This window comes from Rattus norvegicus, chromosome 17 (genome assembly GCF_021556685.1).
Source record: "Rattus norvegicus strain SHRSP/BbbUtx chromosome 17, alternate assembly SHRSP_T2T, whole genome shotgun sequence".
Classification (NCBI taxonomy): domain Eukaryota; kingdom Metazoa; phylum Chordata; class Mammalia; order Rodentia; family Muridae; genus Rattus; species Rattus norvegicus.
This window is the reverse complement of record NC_141550.1, coordinates 24,944,421-24,967,500: the sequence shown is the minus strand read 5'-3', so window position 1 is coordinate 24,967,500 and position 23,080 is coordinate 24,944,421. Positions and strand designations below refer to the sequence as shown.

General features: G+C 39.3%; 1 long non-coding RNA gene across 1 annotated transcript; it reads right to left on the bottom strand.

Annotated features, from left to right (window-relative positions):
- Positions 1-14,716: 14,716 nt before the first annotated feature.
- On the bottom strand, positions 14,717-16,067 carry LOC102555259 (uncharacterized). Its single transcript, XR_015641234.1, has 2 exons — positions 15,745-16,067; positions 14,717-15,067 (listed from the first exon to the last, which is right to left on the bottom strand). It is a non-coding gene; the product is annotated as an uncharacterized LOC102555259 (long non-coding RNA).
- Between the last annotated feature and the right edge of the window lie 7,013 nt (positions 16,068-23,080).

Sequence of the window (23,080 nt, the reverse complement as noted above, 5' to 3'; positions counted from 1 at the left end):
AAAGGTCAATAGATAGGACAAGAAAATATATTCACGATATACTATAGTTAGAGCACTAAATATAAGTATAAAGAAAATGTATAGAAAGGTACAGAGGGAAACACTGAGTCACATGTAAAGGCAGGGCCAATTAGAATAATAATTTATTCCTCAACAGAATCTTTGAAAACAAGGAGATCTTAGATAATGACATATTTCAAGTTCAGAAAGACCACAGATTATTATAGTTAGAAAAACTATCTGTAATTATTAGTAGAGAAAGAAAAACCTTCCAATATTAAAAGGAAGCTAGTTGAATTTATAGGAAATAAATAAGCTTTATAAGAAATAGTGGATGAAGTTCTTTGAATTGAAAAGAATGTTAGACACAAAGAAAATATAGCAACCCAACAGGGGGATTCATAAGGTAAAAGCCCTTACTGTGTAAACATGAACACCAAAACATAACAAAGGTCATTTCTCAAATAAGGTGGACAACAGGCACTAAAGCTTAAAGTTTTCTCTGATCTCTACATAAGTAACAGGACGTGTGTGCACCCACATTCACCTGCAAGAATGTTCACAGGCTCACACATGCATACCTACACACACACACACACACACACACACACACACACACACACACACGCACAAGCTAATAGAAGAATAAAAAGAAATGATGCATCAAAAGTAGACAAACAAGTATATGCATCTTTCAATGATAATTCTAAATAGCAATAGTCTTAATTTCCCAAACAAAAACACAGAATGGGCCAGCAAAATGTGTAAGTGGATAAATAGAGGCATCTGCAGTTTGCTATTTTGGGCAAATAGGAAGAGTACCAGAAGATGTCTTCTGACTTTCATACCCCAATGGTGGCATGCAAATACTAACACACACACACACACACACACACACACACACACACACACATGCAAAATAATAATTACTTTTTAAATGACAGAAACAAGCAGAGTAGATCATAAAATGGGATCCATCTATTTGTTGTCTTCATGGTGTTAAGTTTCAAACAGGGAACAAGAAGCTGAGGTGACAACTTAACATATCAGAGTGAATCTGGCCTCCAGGTTCTCCCAGCATTCCTCAGTCCTTACCTACCACAGGATATGGCTGACATTCACATGAACATGCCTTGTGTTCAGAGATAGGAGGATGGACAAAGGTATTCCAAGAAAACATAGCCAGGAAATAAACAAATATTGGCATTCTAAAATCTGATGGAATATATTTAAAATCGACATTAGTCAAAAGAAGTTTTAAAAGGTCATTTCATTCTCATTAATGGAATAATCTATAAAGATAACATTGCATTCTAAACATAAACACACCAAATATGGGTAGGCTTTATTAGAATAAAAATCACTAGGTATAAAGTCACAGACTAAGCCTTAGCACAGTCATACAGGGTGACCCCACTCCTATCAATAGACATTTCCTACACACAGAGAAAATAAACATTGGCATCAAATGCTATCAAAGTCAAGTAGATCTAACAAACATCTACAAGGTATTCCATTCTACCACTGAAGAATAGCTTTCTTATCACTAGCCCATTGAACTTTCTCTGTATTAGTTCATTTATTAGGAAACCAATCAAGTCTCCACAGAAATTAGAAAGCTGAAGTAAGTTCCTATATTATATCTGATCACAATATAAAGGGAGCACTAATTTTGAAAAAAATTTAAAGTTCTCAGATCTGATAACATCATAAAGGCAGTAAATAGATGGTCCCTATTTCATAATCTACTCTGCTAGTTTCTGTCATTTAAAAAATAAAGCTAGAAAACAATAGCAGGAAAAACTACAGAAAATACACAAAATCATGGAGGTTAAACAGCACGCAAAATGAGAAAATTTCATTGAAGAAATCAAAAAGAAAAAATTTTAAACTACCTAGATCTGAATTAAAATAAAATCCCAACACATAGTAGTATATGAGATACAATAAAAACAGCTCTAAGAAAGAAGTTAATACTGTGTAACTATTTAAAAAAAATCACACCTCAGAAATAACTTAATTATTTATCTTGGTGTCTTGTAAAAATAAGAATGAACAAAACTCTAGAGTAGTGGATATTATCAATTAAAATAATGACAGAAATCAATGAAGTAGAATTGACAAAAAATACAAAGAATCAAGAAAAGAATTGGAATATAAACAAGATTGACAAACCCTTAGACAAACTATCAAACTCAATGAAGAGAGAGAAGACCCAAAATAATGAGTTTAGAGATGGAAATGAAGCATCACAACAGGTGCCGATGCAATTCAGAAAATCACAAGGGCATTTCTTAAAACCCTATACTATACTAATTTTGAAAAATTCAAAAGAATGGAAAATTTATTGATGCATATGAGCTACCAAGTTAAATCGAAATGAGATAAACAATTTAAGCAGATCTATCACAAGGAAGGCAACTGATGCCATAGTAAACTTTCCTAACCAAAAGACCAAGCCCAGATGTATTCTCTGTAGAATGCTATGGGACCTTTGAAAAAAATGAACATCAATTATTCCCAAATTCTTCCATACAAAATAAAAAAGGAAAGAACACTCCCAATGTCTTTTATGACGACAATATTTTTATGATACCCAAACCAGAGAACGACAAAACAACATGAAAAAGAAAATGCTCAATTTCCATGCTTAACGTATATGTAAAATTCTCAACAGAAGACTTACAGACAAAAGTCCAGGAACACACATACAAATTTATCACGATCAGGTTTTTGATATCATACACAAGTCAAGAAACATAATACAGCACATGAATAGGCCCAAGTACAGAAATCACATGACCGTCTCAGTAGCTCTGTGAAAGACCTGTCACCAAATCCAAGTCTCTTAATGATAAAAGCCCTAAATATACTAGGTGCATACTTATATAACAAGGGCTATTTACAATAAACCTACAGTCAACACTATGCAAAACAGATGAAAACTCAATGTATTTTTATTCAGGTTGAAGTTAAGACAAGGGCACTCATAAGACAAATGAGTAGGGGTCAAATGTATAAATGTATAATAATCAGATCATTAAGCTCCAAGGTCATAGTTTCCACATAATCTATGGCTGGAATAGTCTAACGACTGCTTCTCACTAGAGTTCAGCTCAGCAAAAATCATTCTGCACTCTCCTATCTGAGCCTAAGTCTTCTTCTCTATACGGTCCTGTTGTTGCTTCTCCCTCCTACCTTCCCTCCTTCTCTTCCTTTCCTCCTTCTCCTCTTCCTCCCTTCCCCCACTCTGTCACTTCCATTCATTCTCACAGGAGCCCAGATACACACAGAGCTTCAGGGGCATGCTGCCTGCTGTGCCTGGTACCAGGAACTAAACTGGGAGTGCTCTCTACACATTCTCCCAGCTTCCTTGCAGATCTGCTAAGATGCTGGTATCTCTTATGTCATTTCCTCAAATTGTCTTTTAATGTACAGATTACTGAGTCTTTCTTATATGACAGGAACTTGTTAAGTCATTGATTGTAATAACCTTAGAGACAAGCACAATTATTCCCATATTCTAGATGAAGTAACTGAGATGCACAGATGAGATTCACTGCCAAGTATTGAACAGGCATAAGTCAAGGGGCCATGATTTGAAGGCAAGTGACAGGGACAGATACTCTTAACTACCACCCTCTCTTCCTCTATAACTTCTCATCTACATAATAGGAAGAACTATTGTTCATTTGCTCGCTTGGTTTTGGTTTTTATATTGTTTGTTTTTTTTTTGTTTATACTGCCTTTGTAAGCGATTGTTACATTTTGTTTATCTATTTTTGTTTTTGTTTGTTTGTTTATATTGCCTTTTTATGTGATTGTTACACAGCTCTAAAGTGAATATATTATACTGGGGCAGGGAGCTTCAGATGTTGAAATCAACAGTATTTCATATTTTCCTGCAGGTTTTTTTCCCTGAAAAAAATAAGCAAAGCCTAAAACCCATCTATTTTGCACCAGCCACTTAATATGAAAATTGTAAAACTCCCAAATGATAATTTTTTTCTATAAGGTGATAATTTTTCTTGCCTTAATGTGGCAGTGATAATTTCTGTGCTCTAGTAAGCAAGAATTGATTAAACCCTCAGAAGCAGCACTTGTCACCCCTGAGATTCTATTTCACACTCAAGTTCAGAAACTTGAAATTCTGTGGCGATAAAGGTGCAGTGAAAGTCTGCTTCATACCCATAACCCACTGGCTGCCTAGGCTGGTCCTCTCAGTCTATATCTATTGCTTCATTTCTTACCTGTTTATTGTTTCTTTCTTAAATGGCATCTCCAGTAACTTCTGGCAAATAATCTTTAACCAGTGAACATTTTGAAGGTACACAGTATTCAGTAAAGTGAGAATTTCATAGTCATTCATTTTCAAAGGGTGCATTATATAGTCTAAAATTTCTAAGTATAGGATGTGTTAGGGTTTCTGTTGCTTTGAAAAGACAAACTTGACCCTAGCAACTCTTACAAATGAAAGCATTTCATTGGTGTTGGCTTACAGTTCAGAGATTTAGTCCATTCTCATTATGGCCAGAAGCATTGTGGCATGAAGGCTGACATGGGGCTAGAGAGGTAGCTGAGACTTCTACATCCTGATCTACAGGAAGTAGGAAGAGAATGAATCACACTTCCTCCAACTAGGCCACTCCTACTCCAACAAGGCCACACTCACCCCAACTAGGCCATAACTCCCTAATAGCACCACTCTATAGATCTGTGGGGTTCATTTATATTCACACCATCACAGAATGTAAAAAGAAAGATAGACTATTAGGAGCATGCAAGATGTAATGAAGCATATAAACAAGGGACATCCCTGTTAGATTACAAATTGTTATGTTAATGTATGGATTCTAGGAGATAGAAATGAATTACTGCGAGCTCATCACTCTTAACAAGTATATTACAGTGTTGGGGAGTGGTGATAACAGGGGAGGCTACGTGCAGGTCGGATCAGAGAAGATCCAATTTTCCTTCAATTTAATTTGTAGTTAAAATTGCTTGAAAAAAATAAGGTTATCAATCTGGGCATGGTAATGTCTGCCTTTAATCTCAGCACTTGGGAGATAGGGGCAGTCAGACGTTTGTGAGTTTGAGGCCAACCAGGGCTGTAAGCAAGATTCTATCTCAAAACACACAAACACCGTATCTCAATAGCTTAGACGCATGGACACACCTTCAGAGGAGCCTAGAGTTGAACTTTATTTTGCCTTTGTGTTTTGGGTCTGTCCTGTACATTGATAGTTCTTGTGGGCTTGCAGCCAAAGCAAGTGCCTGTTATCTCAAAGTGAATGACCTGAAACCTGCTTTGAGGACTCACATGAATAAAACCCAATCAAGAATGAACTTGCAGTACAAAATCACAATAAACATGAAAGTGCCTAGCTCTCAAAATTTAATGCCACAAAACCATGCAGTTCAGACACAGGTCCAGAGAATGCATATTATTTAAGACATTAGGAAGTTGATGGTGCAATGACTTTTATAAGTATTTTCAAACTTATCAACCGTATCCCAGTAATTATACTGAAGAAAAATAAAGTAGATAACTTGAATACAACTAGAACTGCACAGCAACAGCATAGCATCCTTGCCAACATGACAATCCTCATTCAAAGATTATGAGGATGTCTCATTGATACCTATTATATATCATTTTAGAAAAAAATAAAGGCTAAAATATGGCTAGTTGTTCAAAGTAGCAACGTAGATAAATAATACACCGCAAAGCAAAACAAAAGCAGCAATATTACCTGGAGGATGGTACCCTAAAGAAATCTCCAAATAGAAAATGAAGTTGAACTAAAATCAGCCAATCTAACAGTTACCTCCTTTTTTTTTTAAATAATATTAACGTTTTCTTTTTTTTAAGATTTATTTATTATATATAAGTACACTGTAGCTGTCTTCAGATACACCAGATCTCTTTACAGATGGTTGTGAGCCACCATGTGGTTGCTGGGAATTGAACTCATGACCTCTGGAAGAGCAGTCGGGTGCTCTTAACCACTGAGCCACCTCTCCAGCCCAACAGTTACCTCCTTATAAAGTCAACTAGAAGTCAAAACTGTAATTAGGAAAAAAGAGAGATGGTACAAGTACATAGTTAAAATATTAAATTAAAAATGATATATAGTGATAAAAATATAAGAATACAATATAATATACTATACTTTGAGAAAATGATTCAAAAACACTTTAGGTAGTTATTAAAGTGCAACTTCACAAAATCCTTTAGGGAAGAAATGAAAATAGTGTGGAGAGTACTAATGAAATGATTAATTAGCTGTGAAACACATTGAGAGACCCTATCCACTTCCGAGGAACACTGAACTTTCACCTCATGCAAACTGCCATAAAACATAACAGGTATGAATATAACAGGCACTGAATAGCTCACGAAGATTAATAGCCTGGATGTTAACACTACTGGGACTTCTGAGAAAAGCATCCTCATGGACCAGCCTCCCTATTAACAATTAACCATCTATATATTTTTACATTCATATAAAATTGCATTCATCACTAAGTATGTGAACATAGATTCATCTAGTAATGATTGTTTTCCTCAGAAACTCAAGACTGAGTGAAAATGTCTTTTGGGCTGGGAAGATGTTTCAGGTAGTGAAAAAGTCTACTGATCCAAGTTCGGGTTCCAGAACCCACAGCGGAAGGAGAGACTAGACTTCTAAGAGTTGTCTCCTATCTGCATGACCATAATGTGCCATGGTGTGCAGAAACTTGTGCACACATCACAAATGAATATGCATACAATACTAAGTAAAACTTGTCCAAAAGCAAGAAGGTGAAAATAAACCTTTACGAAGTTCACAAGCTGCACAATAAATAAACTCTAATTAAAGGTGACTACAGTTCCACAAAAAAAAAAAGAAAAAAATTATTATAGCCTCTTTAACTGATGAAGAAAATGTAACTTTTCCTCTAGAAAATGTAAGTATAAAATCAACCAAAAATTTGAATTTCAAGAAGCTCAGGATAGCATCTGTATTCCTATACAAACATCATGTCTAAGAAGCAAGTTGAGGAGGAAAGGATTTATTCAGCTTACACTTCCACATCGCTGTTCATCACCAAAAAAAAAAAAAAAAAAAAAAAAAGTCAGGACTAGAACTAGAGCAGGTCAGGAAGCAGGAGTTGATGCTGAGGCCATGGAAGGATGTTACTTACTGGCTTGCTTCCTCTGGCTTGCTCAGCTTGCTCTCTTCTAGAACTCAGTACTACAGTCCAGGGATGGCACCAGGCACAACCACCCTTGATCACTAATTGAGAAAATGCCTTACAGCTGGATCTCATGGAGGCATTTCCTTAACGAGAGCTCCTTTCTCTGTGATAACTCTAGCTTGTGTCAAGTTGACTCACAAAACCAGCCAGTATAATTGACCCCTTGTCAACTTGACACAAAAACACTTCACCATTATGTCTCAACCCTTACTTTCTTATTCATCCCCAACTTTAAAAGTCCCATAGTCTTTACAAATTCTTACAGATTAAATTTCCAATCCTTTTAAAATAGCCAATCTCTTTTGAAATCGTCTTTTTACAATTCAAAGATTCTTAACTGTGGGCTCCACTAAAATACTTTTACTTCAAGAAGGAACAATATCAAGGCACACTCATAATCAAAAGCAAACTCTAACTGTACCATGTCTGGGATCCACTCGCCATCTTCTGGGCATCTCCAAGGGTGTGGATCACTTCTTCTACTCTGCCCTTTATAGCACACACCTTGTCTTCTAGGTTGCAGCTGCCTGTACTCCACTGTTGCTGCTGTTCTTATTGGTCATCTCATGGCACTGGCATCTCCAAAACACATCTGCCTTTTCTGCAGCAACTGGACTGCACTTTCACTAATAGCCTCTCATAGACTCTTTTCATTGTGCTAAGCCTCAGCTTCTCTGCATGACCCCTTCAGTCCTAGGCTTTCAACTGCTAACAGGGTGCACCTTCACCAGTGGCCTCTCCTGGTCTCTCCCAGTGCCAAGCCTCAGCTGCTACCCCTTCATGTTTCAAAAGCAGTACCACGTGGGTGACTCTTACACATTACCAAGTCTGGCTGCCAAGATGAGGTACAACGGTGGCTGCCCCTGGAACAGCCACCTCTGTGCTCTGTGCTCTCAGGAAACATTTCCCAGATTTCACTTAATCACTGCTAATTTCTTTACTCCAGCTAACCAGCATCAATCATCCCAGTATTGCAAAGGTTTCTCTTCAGTAGTTCTGGTATCTTGTTAATCACAGCTGATTCTTCAGCCCCAGCTAATGAAAACCACACAATCAAAATAGCAGGGGTTGGGGATTTAGCTCAGTGGTAGAGCGCTTGCCTAGGAAGCGCAAGGCCCTGGGTTCGGTCCCCAGCTCCGGAAAAAAAAAATAGCAATGGACCCAATAAGGATTTATAATCTTCCCTCTGAAATTTTACAAGCCAGGCCTCCCTCGTTTGCACTGTTCTCAACATTATCTTCCAAGCTGTACAGAACATCCCACAGATCTCTTAACACCCAATGGCTCTTCTAGGCCAAAGTTCCAAAGTCCTTCCACAGTCCTCTGCAAAACATGATCAGTTGTCACAGGAATAACCCACTGTGCTGGTACCAATTTGTCTTTGTCATGGTTGCTATTCCTATGACAAACACTAAAACCAAAACAACTTGGGAAGGACAAGTTTATTCAGCTTACACTTCCACATTGCTGTTCATCACTAAAGGAAGTCAGGACTGGAGCTCAGGCAGGTCAGAAAGCAGGAGCTGATGTAGAAGCCATGGAGGGATGTTACTTGCTGGCTTACTTCCCCTGACTTGCTCAACTTGCTCTCTTATAGAACCCAGGACTATCAGCCCAGGGATGGTGTTGTTGTAAAAATATAAAAAAATTTTAAAAAGTATTGGATTCTTTTACCTTGCCAGGTCCGGCACTGTGGTGCCCCAAGATACCTGCTAGATACCTTGGCAGAAACACATCCCAACTCCTTGGCCGCCCAGTGTCTGCTGCTGCTGCACACTTTGCTACACTCAAATCGTCACATAAAAGAACACACAATACAATAATCTTTGACCCAATTGATAAGATATAATTGCCTACCTAAACATACAAAGCCCAGTACCATCCATCCCTTAAGAACATTTGTAACAACCTGTAAAGGTACAGCATGGAATCATAACGTCATCCTCCATATTGTCCTGCCACTGCTCCTCTCTCTCCCTCTCCTCTCCTCCTTTCTGTTCCAGTCTCCTCCTCTTCCTTCAAACTTCTCTCCCACCCATCCTTCCTTTTCCTCCAATGACAGGCCTCCTTCTATCCTGTACCTGCCCCTCACCTGTATTTTACAAATTCAATGGGGAGAAGGTTCTGGTGAAGTCACCTGATTCCTGAGTATGTGACTAGGCAGCTGTCCTTAGGGCAGTGGAATTAGCATCAAAATACAGACAACTCCAGGACAAAGTGCAACAGGACTGTACTGCCCACAGTGGGCCTTCCCACCCTTGATCACTAATTGAGAAAATGCATTACAACTAAATCTCCTGGAAGCATTTCCTCAAGGGAGGCTCCTTTCTCTGTGATAACTCCAGCTTGTATCAAGTTGACACACAAAGCCAACCTGTGCACACTTGGGAGTGAGAGGCAGGTAGATCTCTGAGTCTGAGACCATCCCAGTCTATAGACTGAATTCCATGACAGCCAGTGCTACACAGAGAAACCTTGTCTCAAAATACAAAATAAAACACAATTAAAATATTCTTTAAATTATAAACCTGGGGATAGGAGGAATTAGCCTTCTCCGACAAGCAATACATACAGGGGCTTTTGTTGTTGTTTTGAAACAGACTCATACTATGTATCTGACTTGCCTAGAAATCCAGGCTGGGGTGCACAGTGATCCCCTTGCCTCTGCCCTCTCCCCTCCAGGAACTGAGATTAAGGGCGTGCGTACAGGACCATACCTGGTCCTTACTGAGCCTTTCTTGACTAGAAAGACAGGGGAACTCCAAGGTAGAGTGACTCAAAAGTGCTCACGAAAAGCCCAACTGTTCCAACATATGAATCATTTTCCCTGAGCCATAAGACAGTTATCCATCTCGTTCTAAAGGGGCTAAGGCCACACCATCTCTATGTCTGCTCAAATGTACCTTGAATTATTTCAGACTTTATCACTTAAGGGACTGTTAACTGCAGGAGGACTATTTGGCCTGACTTTTTTTTTCTTTCTATGCACCAAGAAATAAAGATTCTTTGGAGGGGACATCCTTCCTACACAATGCTGGCAAATGGCCTGGATCTCCAGCAACTGGTAATTGGGGTTGCAATGAGCATAGCAGACAAGCTCAAAGTCACCCTTGCATACCATTAGCTTCTGAACACTCTTTGTATCGCTTAGTAATGTCCCTAGAATTACCTAGCCTCACCCACAAATCTATTTGTCCCGCATTTTTTCACAGATTTGTTGCTTTTATATAACAACCCATAATAGCATTATGTTCTGATCAGCTCTTCAGAATTCACATTCTTGTGCAAGTCCTTATGTGCATGTAACATTAACAAAGACCTCTATGGTTTTCTTTTACTCTTCTATTCACTGGGCTCTATGATCCATCCATTGACCTCGGATGGAAAAGAAAGGGAGTGGAGGGGACTTACCCACCAACCCATATAAGTGGGAAAAAGAAAATGGAATAAATGTTTGCAATTTTATATAATGCATTAGACATGTATAATAACATAGCAACTTGCAGAGTACCCCAAGATAAACTTAAAGTTTTGGTGTTGCTATTCCCTCTCAAACGTCTCAAAAGAATTTTCCTACAGAGTACTTTTGTGTCCTCCAATTCACTGTGTCCTCTGATTCACCTTACTCTGTTTCCATGTGTTCCTGTCCCACTCTTTTTTTTTTCTTTTCTTTTCTTTTTTTCGGAGCTGGGGACCAAACCCAGGGCCTTGCACTTGCTAGGCAAGCTCTCTACCACTGAGCTAAATCCCCAACCCCTCCTGTCCCACTCTTACTTGGGATTTGTTTGTTTGTTTGTTTTGTTGTATTTTGGGGGTTTTTCTTTTTACTTATTTATTCACTTATTTTCAAGACAGCCCTGGCTGTATTGGAACTTTCTCTGTAGATCAGGCTGGCATTGAACACAGATCCGTCTGCCTCTGCCTCCCACGTGCTGGGATTAGAGGCATGTGCCACGATTACCCAGCTTCTTTATTGAAATTTTAATTTTCACTTTAATTAACTTCTTGACATCACTTGCCAGAATTGCATATTGCTTCTCAGAAGTACCCCTGGGCTTCCTCATCTCCAATCTCTCTTGCACTCTCGTGCTTTTTCTCCTAAATGATGAGGCACACTTTTCTTCTACCCACCCTTTAGATCAATGGTTCTCAACCTTCATAATGTTTCAACCCTTTGATATACCTCCTCATGTTGCAGTGACCCACAACCATGAAATTACGTCATTGCCACTTCATAACTGCAAGTTTGCTACTTTTATGCATTCATGTAATGTAAACATCTGATATGCAACCACCATAAAGGACATGAGCCTTTATGTAGGAGCTACTCCTCCTCTGCTCAGTTCTCCATCAGAAGGGTTACAGATTCCAAGGATTTAAGCATTATACATTTAACTGTAAAAGCTCAGTCCTATCCCTTTTGGAGGTTTGTGAATAAAATGAACAGTATCTCACTAGATTTTTGTAATCTAGTAACAGCCATTAATATTAAGTTTCAGGAATGAATAAAGTTGCAAAGGCAAACAAAGGTACCTATCAACAAATGAACAGTTACAGTGTAGAGGTACCGTAGAGGTGCCTGTCGAGAGTAGGACAGAACAGATCTTAGAAGCACAGAGACATTAAAAGTCATATGCAACATATACAGCCACCCAATTAGACAAGATGGATGAAGCAAAGAAGTGCAGGCAGACAGGAGCCGGATGTAGATCTCTCCTGAGAGACACAGCCAGAATACAGAAAATACAGAGGCGAATGCCAGCAGCAAACCACTGAACTGAGAACAGGACCCCTGTTGAAGGAATCAGAGAAAGAACTGGAAGAGCTTGAAGGGCTCGAGACCCCATATGAACAACAATGCCAAGCAACCAGAGCTTCCAGGGACTAAGCCACTACCTAAAGACTATACATGGACTGACCCTGGACTCTGACCTCATAGGTAACATTGAATATCCTAGTAAGATCACCAGTGTAAGGGGAAGCCCTGGGTCCTGCTAATACTGAACCCCCAGTGAACGTGATTGTTGGGGGGAGGGCGGCAATGGGGGGAGGATGAGGAGGGGAACACCCATAAAGATGGGGAGTTGGAGGGGTTAGGGGGATGTTGGCTGGGAAACCAGGAAAGGAAATAACACTCAAAATGTAAATAAGAAATACTCAAGTTAATAAAAAAAAAAGTCATATGCAAAGTTCATCTAGGTGAACTTAACTTTCACTGTAAATTAATGAGGAGTGGGTGGGAGATTCAGCAAATATTATCTCACTAGTTACTTGCTGCTGTCACCAAACACATGACAAAACTAATCTGAGGAAGGGAGAATTGGAGTTGTCTCAGGGCTTGACGGTCCAGTCCATCGGGAGAAGGGACAAGACCCAGAGCATAAGGCAACTATCACACTACATCTACAATCAGGAAGCAGAAAGCTCTGGATGATGGTGCTTAGACAACTTTCTTCTGTTTCCTTTTTAGTCTTAATACCCCAGGCCATGGGATGGTACCATCCACATTCAGAATGAGTCTTCCTTTCTCCATCAGTACAGCCTCACAGACGTGCGCGGATGTCTCTCCTAAGTGACTCAAGTTGTGCCTTGTTGACAGTGAAGACGAACCACCACATGTACCCCAGAATGATCAACTGTTCCATATACAGCATGACTCTTCCTTGCTAACAGAACAGACGCTAATGTGAGTTGTCTTTAAACAATGGAATGACATGTGGCAGTACAAATGTCACAACACATGGGAAAATCTCAGAGCAAAAGCACTCAAATGTTAACCCACTCTGTTACAATAAATAATATGAAGTCTAATGTGCAGAATAACCACATGTTTGCTTAGGGATTTTAAAAATACTGATCAATGTCGCACGAGTATTAAAAAGTATGACAATCAGTGACACTTGCACATCTGGAACAAGTGGCTTCTTCTTGGGATCAAACCAGAAGGGAAACGAAAGGTAGTTAATTCATTTACACATTTAATACTGAACTCCTGAAGTGGATTGTTAGGATTTTTGTTATTTTCTAATGATCCTTGTAGCTCTATTTTGTGGTCTTCAAAATGGTCTTATGAGGGAAAAGGTGTGGAGAGCGAGAAGGACTTTTGTCAGCCAAGTCCTAGGTGCATGTGTGTCCTTGACATGGGCAGTCATGGTAATGACCCTAGCTTCAGACACAGAGGGAAATGGTGAGGCTTCCCCTCTCCTTCCTCTGAGGGTCTGAGAACATCAGCAGAGCCTTCTCTTCTGGTGGATGTGTAGATGCTGATGCTGATAGTGGAGGCATAAAATGCCCATCCCTGTTCTTGCCCCCTGCCACATTCATGGTCTGAAGACTGCTCCCCCACACACACCAGAGTATTCCTACAGAGCTAAGCTAAACCTGCCACCTTGATCTAGTTGTATATCAAAACCCCCAACTCCACAATTCCATTCATGTAACCATCCTGCTTCTTTATTTACATACGACAAACACACCGAGCTTCTGCACAGCTGAGGTTTCTCTGCCCAAGATCACAGGCCGCCCTAGCCTTCTTATTTCTGTGTATCTATGTTTCTGTCCATGAATATGTCTGTTTGTATTCTAGCATTCCTTTACCATTTCCAGCTAAGTTATTCCTTGGAGAATGAGCAAGAACTTGCCAAGAAGGAGAAGGGAAGAAACACACTTGGTACTAAGCCTGAAGATGAGAATCAATGGTCTTATTAAACTCGTCATTAATAAAGTGTCAGTGGAAAGAGAAGTACTGAGGTGAAGGCAGGGAGCTCTGGAGTTGGGAACCCAAGAATCTTGGCTCTTTCTATGTAGTTTTGGTTCATAGTTTTAATGTCTCAGAATCTATGAGGACTGTCATGTAATGATGAAAGGGCAATTAGTATAGATTATTTTTAAGCATTTTTCAATTCCAGTAATTTACATCTCCATTTACTATTTATGTAGTGTGTGTGTGTGTGTGTGTGTGTGTGTGTGTGTGTGTGTGTGTTTGCTGTATGCGTTTATGTGACCACAGAAACCAAAGGAAGGTATCTGATCCTCTAAGAACAGAAGTTATAAGTGGTGTTGAGACATTTTGTATGTTCTGGGAGCTGAATCCAGATTCTCTCCAAGTACAGTGAGAACTCCTAACACATGAGCCATATTTCCAGGCCCATAATTTATACTTCTAGATATCTTAAATATTAACTGTCTCCTTTTCTCTCTCCCAGATAGTGTATTAGAAACAGAAGCTGCCCGGCATCAATGAGATTCTGTAGCCTGAAGAGGAAGGAAAAGGCCCACACATTTGCAGGCCTTATGCCCTCATCTCTAGCTGTCACAAATAACTGGATATTGTATAAAATATTTTATGTAGTAAATTTGAGCAAGATAAACGATTCCTGAAAACTATCGTTAAACTTATGGAAAAACAGAGTTGCCATGTTTTTCCCCTTTAAAGGGAAGATTGACTTGTAAGAATTATGTCTTCTCACCTTAGTCATGTCAACATGCTCTTTATTTATGTCTCCCACTTGTTCTTTTATCCCTCAGAAATAAGCCGTGACCACCGGTACCTAACTGTGTAAACACACCCCAGTGTCCTGGGCTGAGAAGCATGGACCAAGTTCTTCTCCGTGGCTCCCCGGAGCTGGTTTGCACCTGTTGGGCAGCAAATGCCTGCGGCTTGTTACTGAACTAACAGACTTAGTGGGAAGCTTCCAGATGCCGAGTCGAGGTTGAATCCTAGTTCAGCGTGGGGGTGTTTTCCACACCTTGATAACTTTAGCAGATGGCTTTCCCAGAGTGCGGGAACACTCCCGCGGAAAGACGTTTTCTTCAAAACAGGCTACTGGAACCAGAAGAAATTCGAAGAGAGAAAAGTGAAAGCCACAAATCAACAGGCTCACACCTCAGAGTCACTGTAATTAAGACACAGTTCTTGTGGCACGCCCTCCCGTAGAACCAGCAGATCACATAACCTCGGGTCAAAGTAAGGAAATATGAGGCCAGCTATTTGAATGAGGGACACATTTTCCCTCAAAATACGGGCTGACTTTTAGGCCACAGGTGTCTAGGTAATTGCTGTGCATTATGTATATATCATATTTAACAGGCCTTGTACACACATTTCCACCTGGGTGGAAATGAGCGGTCCAATCTCCATGCTTCACCCTTACTATGGGGTGTACCAGAGTCTGCAGGGTTTAATAAGGCTTGGCACATGGAAAGAGCAGGCCTTCCTGACCCCCTCCTCCTCATTCTGCTGTTGATTACTGGTGAGAAGAAGGTAAATCATTTGACCCAGGCATGTGTGTGTTTTCTGCGTAGAGCTCAGTGCTCCAGAGCAGGCCCTGTGTGAAAGGGAAAATCTGAAGTCTGTGCCTAACCAGAGGAAAGGTGAAAGTGTAAATGTAGACTTTATAATTCAAGGGGAGGAAATAGGTTTGGTTGGTAAGGTCTGGGGTGCCATCTTGAAAGGGGAAGTGAATTACAAAAGAGCAAAGCAGATTATTAGAGCGCACTTACCCTGATGCCCACGGGAAAGCCAAGCTTCCTCTCTCTCCTGCCAGAAGTTGAATGCCAGGGTGAATGGCAGAACATGGCCTCAAATGTCACAGTGTCTTACTAGAGTAAATTGTCTGCTTATAAATCTATAATCCTCTAAGTTTCTTAAGTGATTTAATGACTTTTCTAAGATGAAAGAGATGAGATTGTTCAATTAAAATTACAAACTTAGAGCTGTGAGAGATGGCTCAACAAGACGGACACCCTGAGCTGGATCCCTGGGACTTACCTGAAAGAAAAAGAGAAGAGATGCCTATAAGTGGTCCCCTAATCTACACAGACACATGCGCACCCGAGTATGTGCGCACGCGCGCACGCATGCGCATAAACACACACACGCACACACACGCACGCGCGTGCGCGCACACACAAATACACATAAACACACACGGACACAAATTAATAAAAATAGAAACTCAGAGGCACATAAAGGGAAAAAATATCTCCAAAAATATAATTCAGTAAGTACACTGTATTTTAATTTGATGATGTTGGTAACTAAGAAGTAATGGAAATAAATTGCTTTAAAAAATTCTTACTATCAAGTCAAGACAAAAACTTCTTACTCTGAGGCCAACTCAAGCTTTTGTGAGTACTGCCCCTGTGATGTGTTTTTATACAAAAACTTTAAAAGGATTTTGGGAGATGAAACTGATTGATAATGGAAGTGAAACCCTTCTTTCTGATATCCCATGAATTAGCCCAAATTCCCATCCTATATTTAGCCCCTGCCTCTGCTATGTAAATTTGAGGTCTTCATCTATCCTAGTGTTGGCTTAGCAGTGCAGTGTCCAAGCCACACACACAGTTAGTTGGGAAACACCAGCACGTGCTTGGTCCTATCTTGACCTCTCCGGTTGCTTGAGAACAGCCTCCGTAGTGTCCTGGAACATACGGAACGTGAGACACTTGCCAAGTGGTTCTACTCCCCCAAGCCTCATGCTCTTCGACGGGAGGTAAATACTGGATCTTTGGCTAAACATTCTCAAGGTTAGCAGAGTCATCCAGACTACAGTGTCTGGAACCAAGTCAGTTAGGCCCTCAAACGGGGCTGTGGTGAAAACGATAGCGTTTGTGGAAAAATTTGGTAACAGTAAAAACTTTCTGAAGATACAAAACCAAAAAGGAAACTAGAAATTAAATGCAAAAAGAATCTGAGCTATTTCTGGTACCGTCAGCCCTTGCCACACTCTATGGCTTTGCCACAGTCTGGCTCCAGAACACACTCCATGCCACATGGGTATCTTGCCATAACATGAAACATCAACACATGTTCCCTGAAACACCTCATCTCAGACTTTAGACTGTTGTATGTTATTAACTGGAGTGAGTTCACTAGGCAAGGCAAAGTTTTCTACTTCTACAGAAGTATAGTAGAACAGTTATGGAACACATTTTTAATATGTCCCTGTAGCCATTCCTCAGGACGTAGGGTATCAAAACAGTATGTGCTTACATGGTAATAGAATAACTTTCAGGATTATTGTTTGAATTGCTGACTTGAGTTTCGTTTAAAAAAAAAAATCACGACACAAATTTAGCTTGAGAAGAGGATAGAATTCCCAACCGTGTTTTAAATGTCCCCAAATGTGTCTGCAAAGGAGTGTTCCCACCATTGATGGTGAAAGATCAAAATGCTGACTCCCCTCTGAGGAAAGACAAGATTTGTCTACATCCTCCTCTATCAACTATTCAGCCAAGATTTACTCCTTTATGAAACGTAGGCGGGCATATTAATCTCCTGACTTTATAAATGCCCTTCCATCGTTAACAGGAAAGAAAAATTACACGTAAGCCACGCAATTATATCATAATGCATTTCTTTATGATTTCTTCTCGGTACCTGACTGATATAGCTATCTTATATACCTATATGGTTGTCTGTGCATGAAATACCTGGAAGCAGTGGATTGTGGGAGGAGAGAATGTAAGAAGCTTGGCTCTTGATAGCTAGGGTATGCCGAAGCCAACTTCTATACACCGCTGGGTTTAAGGAGTTTATTCTGCAGTGAAAATTAACAGATATAAATATGCACACCATACATGAATTCTCTTCCCATAATCATAAACACAACTTCTCATATTTAAATTCATAAAAGTACCTTAAACGTATTTGTTTTTCTGCAATCCAATGAGACAAATGAGAGACCATGTTTCAAAGACACTTGGAGATGCCTTGGCCAGGAGCATCTAAACCAAACGTATAAACTAAGGACCACAGATAACTATGTTATGTCCCCACTTTGTTAAAGTATTGCATTCCAGCATACTCACTGATGTGGCTTAAAAAGATATCTGGGCCAAAGTGTATTTCAAGGTAGTGTGTTAAAGAGGCCTAGGAGTCATTCGCACATTCTCCAGCCATAGACCATCTCACATGAATAAAAAGAAGGGCTCAGGTCATAGACAAGGACCTGGACAAATGAATGCAGTTAACTCTCCATCTTTCCTACCACTGAACTGTTTAGCAGGCTTGTCAGTGGAGTGGGTGACCACCACTCAGCTGTAAAGGGACCCTGTGTTAGCAGGCATGTGGAAACAGATTAATGTTCCCACCTTCTCTCCTGGTGCAGCACATATGGAAAGTTATACCATCCATGCAATGTATTGAAAGGATCTGTTAACATTTAAAGCCCCTTTGTTTGTTCACAGGGGCCAGAGACATCAGAACCTACCCTGAGGCCTCTGAGGAGGAAGAAACTCACAATGTTTTCATGACATCCGTTTGTAGCATTTGAGCTAAGGATCTCAGGGATTGGATATTCAAAAAGACCTTCCTAGTAAGGACCATTGCGCTGCAGGTCCTTGGGATGTAGAATTTATAGACAAACTAAGGGCACTGGATTTTTGGCTTCTCACAATATAACCCCCTCTTTTAAATAGATTTTTATAACTTCATCGGAATAATTGAAAAGCTAGGGAAAATAGTCTTCTATGTCTTATGTTAAATGTTGTAAGGTCAGTATGCGTATTAGTGCACGAAAATTGTTGACTATGTGTGTATATTTTGGAGAATCAAAATCATTTATACAATCTAATAAATTGTTATAATGACTTTTTATTTGTTGGACTTCTGTCATGCCTAGTTCAGTTCTTTCTTATTTTTATAATGAGTCTTTAACGTGATGCTAGAACTCTATAGCTAATTAAATGTCAGAATAAACTTATTCTTTAGAAATAAGATCCATATCACCTAGATATAACTTCTTTAAGACTAAAGTAGATTAATGACATCATCAGTTGGACTCAGTGTGGATGAAATAAAATGATTATTCAAAATATTGAAATTCACTATTTTATGCTATTGTGTTTTAAATATAAAATATAAATATGTCATGTCTGACTTGTCCCATTAATAAATTATAGTGTCACATACTTTTCATAGAAATTACCATACGATCTTTGGAAAAAAGAAATATAAATATTATTTTTGTAAATACAATGTTCCTGTGATAGAAGTATATTCTCAGAAGGCAAGGAGTTCTTGAGTTGAAAAAAATGTCTAACATCAATATGTACTGTTTTATGATACTTGTTCCATGTCTTAATAAATAATACTGTTTTCTCAGTAATCATCTTAGGTATTCACAGAAATAATTTTGGAATATAAAAGAATGAAGAAATACTTCTCAGACTGACTTTTGAGCCAATTATGGCATAGAAACAAAAGACATTAGGAAGTTAGTAAGAGTTATTGTTAACACGCACAGTAATTTAGGGAGCATCTGGGTTTAAAAACAATTCAGTAAAATTTAAGTCATATTTTAATATTGTTGCTAGAATATTGATAAAATAGTAGAATTAGAATATTCTAATTCTACTCCTCAAAACCACTCCTGAAACTTCTTGCAAATAGGGGGTTCCTATGTTTAACTGTATATGTAAATATTTTTATAATCTAGAATACCAGAGTGCCTTATAGCTTCTTTAATGGTCATCATCAAGTACCTGTATTGACCTTAAACTTTGCTTTTTAACTTTCTACAAAAAGAAGATATATGTACTGTGTCGAGAACAAGATTCTTTTCCCTAAAATTCAATCTCCAAACAAGTACCCAGAGCTTCTTTAGATCCAAGCCGTCTGTTGACAGGAGAATCACTTACCCTCATAATAGTCTCTGTCAAGAACATCCAGGTCATTCTTTCACACACTCAACTTTTCTCTCCTCCTTCCTCCCAGCTCACAGTTTCAGAAACAATGCTCTGGCAGATGCAAACAAAGCTATCAGTTAGATGCAGCCTCCCTTGGTGCACTCTCACAGGTGGAAGCTTAAGGTTACCTGCCTGTTGTCCATATTCTGTTGCTTACTATGCTTTTGACTGATGGAAATAGTCACTTTTCCAGAGTCCCTAGAGCCCGTGATGATAATGTAAGTAGACTAGCCAGAGTTCACTCTAGCAGAGCACCGAATGGAATTCAAGATCACACCATGAGGATTATAGGCCTCTCTAGATCCTGAGAAAGCCGGGAAGGACTTTTGAAAAGTCCCCAAGCAGCTTCATGTGAATAGCTGAGAGCATCTAGATTTCCTGCAACTTCAGAATACCATAGTTCATACCTTTCGTGGATTCTAGTTTTCTCAGGACAAACTTTAAGTTTCCCATCTTCGGGACCAGGGAGATGACTCGGCAGTTAAAGGCATTGGCTGTGCTTCCGAAGAACCTGGGTTCAAGTCCCAGCACCTGCACAGCAGTTCACAACTCTCGGGAATTCAAGTTCCAGGAGATCAGACTCCCTCACAAAGACATACCTGCAGGCCACATACAATACACATAAAAATTAAATAAATGAATATTTAAATTTGCCTCGTCTTCTGGTTTCTTTTGATTTCTGTATCCTAAAAGATTAAGAGCAAGGCAGCATGTCGTGACGAATGCAGTTAGAGGAAGAGAAAGAATCCAGGTAAGAAAACACAAGGAGCAGCATGACGCCATACTGTTTAGTACTAGGCAAGAATGGGAAGGATAATAAAGTCCTGAAAGTCAATTGTCTTAGGAACTTGGCCACACTGCTCACTTTCAATATGGCTCCAATCAACACATTATGGAAAATAAGATGAAATGGATGTTCTCAGATTAGGTCAAAGTTACATTTCTCTTAATGGAACAGTATCCGATCAGCCCACTTCTCTGCCACTCAAGTCAGCAGGAGGGGATGGATTTCCTTCTGATCATTTGCTTTTACCCCTTTTGACCCTGTCCTAGTTAGGGACAAGTAAGAGTAGAGCAGAAAGTCATATGAACTCCACCACAATGAAATAAGAACTCCACACAGGCGCGCGCGCGTCTTTTAAATGGTGGTGTCAGTTTCCCTTGATTAATTAAATAGCTATATATCTACAAACACACTCCTGAGTTGTTTGTTGAATGCTATGCATTTTAATGGAGCGCCCTTACCTTTATTCTAAGAAGAACTTTCTGCCGTTTAGTAAAACTGATATTGTGAAGCCAGAGGGTCCTGGGCTCAAATTCCATCCAGGAATGCTTGCACGGGACACCTTCATATGTTATTGGTTACCAGGCTCTAAGCTCTAATTTTCTTTCTTTCTTTCTTTTAAAAAAAAAGATCTTATTGGTGACCCAAAGGCCTTTACTTGTTTTTCTAGTAACATAAGGGGAAGGTGAGTGGGGAAAGTATGTGGTTTGGGGGATAAGTCACAGGGATTTGCATTTCAATAAACTAGATTCCTATCTAGGATTTCCTCTTCATCCTGACTTTTTTTTTTTTAAGGCCTGGGATGAATCTTCTTAAATTTTAGTTAGTTAACTAACCTTTCAGTTTATTTTATTTTTTTCCCTAATTGTGACTACTTTAAAGTGGCAATTTTGTATGGAAAGTTGAAGGGGAGAGAGAGATCAAATCTCAAGCAAACAAAGGAAGCATGAGAGAGACAAAAGAAAAGAGAGAAAAAGTGGGGGAAAGGTAGAAACCCAGGAAAGACACTATTAGCAAGACTAAGTGTTTAAAGGAATTTACCAGCATGATTTCTTCAGGATATATTTACCAAGGAGGCACAAAAGTTTCGTTTGGTTTTAATGAAAGCATGAATGTTTATGATAGGTTTCTCTTAAATCATTTTAATAATCCTTGTTGTGGGCTGCATGTGTGTGTGTGTGGAAACAATTATCGTGTTAACACGGGATTCATAGCTAACTTGTTTGCAAAGACCCTCAATAGCGATGCCATTTCCTCTGTAGGAGATTTAGCACTGCACACTCCGAGTTTAAATATCTATATCAGAAGTAATAGGAGAAACATGTGTTCAAGCACCTTGCTTTGCATAACAATTCATTAAGGTACAAAAAAATATAAGCAGACAACGTCAGGCTGGCTGGTGTTAAATATTTGCAGTGTAGCATTTACTCACTGAAGGAAACCAGTATGTATTTAGACCAAGGGATTGGATGTGGTAAGTTAGATGTGTAATGAGAACAACACTTGTTACAAGTGTTCCCAGTTAAGAAGTTATGTAGAGCTTGGAAACATGGCACCTGTATGTTGCATGATGGGCCTGTCCTTCCTCCAAACCAAAAATAGGCAATATTCTCTCTGATGGATGAATTCTGGATTGTCCTGAATAAACTTCCGTCACATTTTTTTTCTTTCTTTTCTTGCCCCATCCTTTTCTTCCAGTGTTCTCCTTTCTACTTGTGGACATATTCTGATTCAACTTGAAAATAACCGAGTCAACCTTAATTCCCATGAGAAATATTTTATATCGTCCTCTAGATGAGGCTAGACCCTTTTCTTGTGTTCCCCTAAGTAAGATTTGTTTTTCTTCTAATATAGTAACACTTGTTTTTCTTCCAACTATAGATCTAATTAAATAGGATTAACTCTTTAATTTATGTCCTCTCAACTAAATGATGAAGAGAAGAGAAGAGAACGCACGTGGAGCACCAAAATATCGGGCTGCCACTCATACAATAGAGTCCCAAGGGAGAATCCGGAAATATTAATGAAAAAAAAGTACAGATTACTGGGCCCATGGAGCAGCCATAAAGTGACTTTGGGTTCAGTAGCAAAGCAAAATGCTTGCAATTTCAACATGGCCATCATCATTCAGTTGACAGGAAATAATGGGTTTGAAGAGAGGGTCCAAAGTCACCGAGCAAGCTGTACAGAGATGGGGTAGTTTGAAGATTCAATCGAGGTCCACTTTCTTGACCTCTCCTGAATTCTACCCTAGCACATATGTAAACACACAGACACACACACACATCAGAGCTTTTTAATTAATTAATTTGTATATGTAAAGGACAGTTGAGCCATCACAGAGATGTTTTTCTAACTGAA